This window comes from Carassius auratus, unplaced genomic scaffold (assembly GCF_003368295.1).
Source record: "Carassius auratus strain Wakin unplaced genomic scaffold, ASM336829v1 scaf_tig00041228, whole genome shotgun sequence".
NCBI classification, from domain to species: Eukaryota; Metazoa; Chordata; class Actinopteri; order Cypriniformes; family Cyprinidae; genus Carassius; species Carassius auratus.
The window spans coordinates 36,520-42,420 of record NW_020526638.1 but is presented as its reverse complement, the minus strand read 5'-3'; the positions used below and the strand labels follow the sequence as shown (position 1 = coordinate 42,420).

Here is a 5,901-nt window from a genome sequence, read left to right as displayed (position 1 = left end):
TTTTATATACTAAGTGAAAATTCCAAAAGCTTAAAGCACCTGGTATTCCTTGGCGGTCTCTCATCCAAGTACTAACCAGACCTAAATCTGCTAAGATTCAGAGATCGGGCATTGACTCTTTTTTTTTTTTTTTTTTTTTGCAAGAATATTATATAATTCGTGAAAAATATCCAAAAATGTAAAGCACCTGATATTCCCAGGCAGTCTCCCATCCATGTACTAACCTGGCGCAAACCTGCTTATATTCAGAGATCGGGCATTGACTCTATTTTTTGGCAAAAATTATTATATACTAAGTGAAAAATTTCAAAATAGCTTAGAGTACCTGGCATTCCCAGGCGGTCTCCCATCCAGGCACTAACCAGGCCCAAACCTGCTTAGCTTCCGAGATCAGACAAGATAGGGCATAGCCAGGCTGGTATGGCCATAAGCGAAGACTGCTGCAAAGAGAAGGCTATTTCAAGATCAGCCAATCTACTCGCCAGTACATTATAAAGTAGGAAAGAAACCCCAAAAGCTAAAGCACCTGGTATTCCTAGGCGGTCTCTCATCAAGTACTAACCTGGCCAAACCTGCTTATATTCAGAGATCGGGCATTGACTCTATTTTTTTGCAAATTTATTATATACTAAGTGAAAAAATCCAAGCTTAAAGCACACCTGGTATTCCTTGGCGGTCTATCATTCAAGTACTAACCAGACCTTAACCTGCTAAGATTCAGAGATCGGGCATTGACTTCTTCTTTTTTTTTTTTTTTTTGCAAGATTATTATATAATTCGTGAAAATATCAAAAATTTTAAAGCACCTGGTATTCCCAGGCAGTCTCCCATCCATGTACTAACCTGGCCCAACCTGCTTATATTCAGAGATCGGCGCATTGACTCTATTTTTTGCCAAATTTATTATATACTAAGTGAAAAAATTCCAAAAGCTTAAGCACCTGGTATTCCTTGGCGGTCTCTCATCCAAGTACTAACCAGACCTAAACCTGCTAAGATTCAGAAAGATCGGGCATTGACTCTTTTTTTTTTTTTCAAGATTATTATATAATTCGTTGAAAATATCCAAAATTTAAAGCACCTGTATTCCCAGGCAGTCTCCCATCCATGTACTAACCTGGCCCAAACTGCTTATATTCAGAGATCGGGCATTGGACTCTATATTTTGCCAAATTTATTATATACTAAGTGAAAAAATTTCCAAAAGCTTAAAGCACCTGGTATTCCTTGCGGTCTGTCATCCAAGTACTAACCAGACCTAAACCTGCTAAGATTCAGAGATCGGGCATTGACTCTTTTTTTTTTTTTTTTTTTTTGCAAGATTATTATATAATTCGTGAAAAATATCCAAAAATTTAAAGCACCTGATATTCCCCAGGCAGTCTCCCATCCATGTACTAACCTGGCGCAAAACGCTGCTTATATTCAGAGATCGGGCATTGACTCTATTTTTTGGCCATATTATTATATACTAGTGAAAAATTTCAAAATAAGCTTAGAGTACCTGGCATTCCCAAGGCGGTCTCCCCATTCCGAGGGCCTAACCCAGGCCCCAAACCTGCTTAGCGGTCCGAGATCAAGAACAAAGGATCGGGTATAGCCAGGCTGGTATGGCCATAAAGCGAACGACTGGCTGCAAAAGAGAAGGCTATTTAAATGATCAGCCAATCTAACTCGGCCAGTACATTATAAAAAGTAGGACAAGAAACCCCAAAAGCTTAAAGCACTGGATATTCCCTAGGCGGTCTGCTCATCCCAAGTACTAACCTGGCCCAAACCTGCTTATATTCAGAGAATCGGGCATTAGAACTTCTTCTTTTTTTTTTTTTTTTTTGCAAGATTATTAATAATTTGTGAAAAATATCCAAAAATTTAAAGCACCTGGTATTCCCAGGGCAGTCTCCCATCCATGTACTAACCTGGCGCCCAAACCTGCTTATATTCAGAGATCGGGCACTGACTCTATTTTTTGCCAAATTTATTATATACTAAGTGAAAAAATTCCAAAAGCTTAAAGCACCTGGTATTCCTTGGCGGTCTCTCATCCAAGTTACTAACCAGACCTAAAACCTGCTAAGATTCAGAGATCGGGCATTGACTCTTTTTTTTTTTTTTTTTTTTTGCAAGATTATTATATAATTCGTGAAAAATATCCAAAAATTTAAAGCACCTGATATTCCCAGGCAGTCTCCCATCCATGTACTAACCTGGCGCAAAACCTGCTTATATTCAGAGATCGGGCATTGACTCTATTTTTGGCAAAATTATTATATACTAAGTGAAAAATTTCAAAATAGCTTAGAGTACCCTGGCATTCCCAGGCGGTCTCCCATTCCAGGCACTAACCAGGCCCAAACCTGCTTAGCTTCCGAGAATCAGACAAGATCGGGCATAGCCAGGGCTGGTATGGCCATAAGCGAAGACTGCTGCAAAGAGAAGGCTATTTAAAGATCAGCCAATCTACTCGCCAGTACATTATAAAAGTAGGAAAGAAACCCCAAAAGCTTAAAGCACCTGGTATTCCTAGGCGGTCTCTCATCCAAGTACTAACCTGGCCCAAACCTGCCTTATATTCAGAGATCGGGCATTGACTCTATTTTTTGCCAAATTTATTATATACTAAGTGAAAAAATTCCAAAAGCTTAAAGCACCTGGTATTCCTTGGCGGTCTATCATTCAAGTACTAACCAGACCTTAACCTGCTAAGATTCAGAGATCGGGCATTGACTTCTTCTTTTTTTTTTTTTTTGCAAGATTATTATATAATTCGTGAAAAATATCCAAAAATTTAAAGCACCTGGTATTCCCAGGCAGTCTCCCATCCATGTACTAACCTGGCCCAAACCTGCTTATATTCAGAGATCGGGCATTGACTCTATTTTTTGCCAAATTTATTATATACTAAGTGAAAAAATTCCAAAAGCTTAAAGCACCTGGTATTCCTTGGCGGTCTCTCATCCAAGTACTAACTAGACCTAAACCTGCTAAAATTCAGAGATCGGGCATTGACTCTTTTTTTTTTTTTTTTTTGCAAGATTATTATATAATTTGTGAAAAATATCCAAAATTTAAAGCACCTGGTATTCCCAGGCAGTCTCCCATCCATGTACTAACCTGGCCCAAACCTGCTTATATTCAGAGATCAGGCATTGAGTCTATTTTTTGCCAAATTTATTATATACTAAGTGAAAAAATTCCAAAAGCTTAAAGCACCTGGTATTCCTTGGCGGTCTCTCATCCAAGTACTAACCAGACCTAAATCTGCTAAGATTCAGAGATGGGGCATTGACTCTTTTTTTTTTTTTTTTTTTTTTGCAAGAATATTATATAATTCATGAAAAATATCCAAAAATGTAAAGCACCTGATATTCCCAGGCAGTCTCCCATCCATGTACTAACCTGGCGCAAACCTGCTTATATTCAGAGATCGGGCATTGACTCTATTTTTTGGCAAAATTATTATATACTAAGTGAAAAATTTCAAAAAAGCTTACAGTACCTGGTATTCCCAGGCTGTCTCCCATCCAGGCACTAACCAGGCCCAAACCTGCTTAGCTTACGAGATCAGACAAGATCGGGCATAGCCAGGCTGGTATGGCCATAAGCGAAGACTGCTGCAAAGAGAAGGCTATTTAAAGATCAGCCAATCTACTCGCCAGTACATTATAAAAGTAGGAAAGAAACCCCAAAAGCTTAAAGCACCTGGTATTCCTAGGCGGTCTCTCATCCAAGTACTAACCTGGCCCAAACCTGCTTATATTCAGAGATCGGGCATTGACTCTATTTTTTGGCAAATTTATTATATACTAAGTGAAAAAATTCCAAAAGCTTAAAGCACCTGGTATTCCTTGGCGGTCTATCATTCAAGTACTAACCAGACCTTAAACTGCTAAGATTCAGAGATCGGGCATTGACTTCTTCTTTTTTTTTTTTTTTTGCAAGATTATTATATAATTTGTTAAAAATATCCAAAAATTTAAAGCACCTGGTATTCCCAGGCAGTCTCCCATCCATGTACTAACCTGGCCCAAACCTGCTTATATTCAGAGATTGGGCACTGACTCTATTTTTTGCCAAATTTATTATATACTAAGTGAAAAAATTCCAAAAGCTTAAAGCACCTGGTATTCCTTGGCGGTCTCTCATCCAAGTACTAACCAGACCTAAACCTGCTAAGATTCAGAGATCGGGGCATTGACTCTTTTTTTTTTTTTTTTTTTTTGCAAGATTATTATATAATTCGTGAAAAATATCCAAAAATTTAAAGCACCTGATATTCCCAGGCAGTCTCCCATCCATGTACTAACCTGGCGCAAACCTGCTTATATTCAGAGATCGGGCATTGACTCTATTTTTGGCAAAATTATTATATACTAAGTGAAAAATTTCAAAATAGCTTAGAGTACCTGGCATTCCCAGGCGGTCTCCCATCCAGGCACTAACCAGGCCCAAACCTGCTTAGCTTCCAAGATCAGACAAGATCGGGCATAGCCAGGCTGGTATGGCCATAAGCGAAGACTGCTGCAAAGAGAAGGCTATTTAAAGATCAGCCAATCTACTCGCCAGTACATTATAAAAGTAGGAAAGAAACCCCAAAAGCTTAAAGCACCTGGTATTCCTAGGCGGTCTCTCATCCAAGTACTAACCTGGCCCAAACCTGCTTATATTCAGAGATCGGGCATTGACTCTATTTTTTGCCAAATTTATTATATACTAAGTGAAAAAATTCCAAAAGCTTAAAGCACCTGGTATTCCTTGGCGGTCTATCATTCAAGTACTAACCAGACCTTAACCTGCTAAGATTCAGAGATCGGGCATTGACTTCTTCTTTTTTTTTTTTTTTGCAAGAATATTATATAATTCGTGAAAAATATCCAAAAATTTAAAGCACCTGGTATTCCCAGGCAGTCTCCCATCCATGTACTAACCTGGCCCAAACCTGCTTATATTCAGAGATCGGGCATTGACTCTATTTTTTGCCAAATTTATTATATACTAAGTGAAAAAATTCCAAAAGCTTAAAGCACCTGGTATTCCTTGGCGGTCTCTCATCCAAGTACTAACCAGACCTAAATCTGCTAAGATTCAGAGATCGGGCATTGACTCTTTTTTTTTTTTTTTTTTGCAAGAATATTATATAATTCATGAAAAATATCCAAAAATGTAAAGCACCTGATATTCCCAGGCAGTCTCCCATCCATGTACTAACCTGGCGCAAACCTGCTTATATTCAGAGATCGGGCATTGACTCTATTTTTTGGCAAAATTATTATATACTAAGTGAAAAATTTCAAAAAAGCTTACAGTACCTGGTATTCCCAGGCTGTCTCCCATCCAGGCACTAACCAGGCCCAAACCTGCTTAGCTTACGAGATCAGACAAGATCGGGCATTTTTTTTTTTTTTTTTTATTATTAAAAACACAAAATTTTTATACATTCACAGTCTTACATTTGAAGCATATGCGGAAATAGAAAATGTATATATATATATATATATATATATATATATATATATATTAAAAAAAAAAAAAAAAAAAAAAAAAAAAGAAATAAGGAAATAAAGAAAGTACATAAGTAAGGAGAAAAAAATAAAAATAATAATAATAATAATAAAATAACAAAATTACAATTAAAATCTTTCAGGCAAAATCACATTAAAACCTGACCATGTTTTAATAATGTATGGATTGTTTTCTACAATGTATTTGTCAAATACATCCATTTGTGCATTAATATTAAAATAGTCGTATATGTCTTCCATCACTGCAGTCAGATACTGTTTAAATAAGTTACATAATGAAAGTTCTTTGTTTTTCATTTTCATTATATTCCTTCTTCTCCAAATCGTATATCTTGCTACTGTTAACCATAAATTTAATGCATAAACATTTTGTGCAGTT

The 5,901-nt window shown here is 37.0% G+C and overlaps 3 pseudogenes; all 3 read right to left on the bottom strand.

Moving 5' to 3' along the window:
* Window positions 1-313: 313 nt before the first annotated feature.
* On the bottom strand, window positions 314-432 carry LOC113085063 (uncharacterized; annotated as a pseudogene).
* Window positions 433-3,487: 3,055 nt separating this feature from the next.
* Window positions 3,488-3,606, bottom strand: LOC113085060 (uncharacterized; annotated as a pseudogene).
* A 788-nt stretch (window positions 3,607-4,394) lies between these two features.
* LOC113085057 (uncharacterized) lies at window positions 4,395-4,513 on the bottom strand (annotated as a pseudogene).
* Window positions 4,514-5,901: the final 1,388 nt, after the last annotated feature.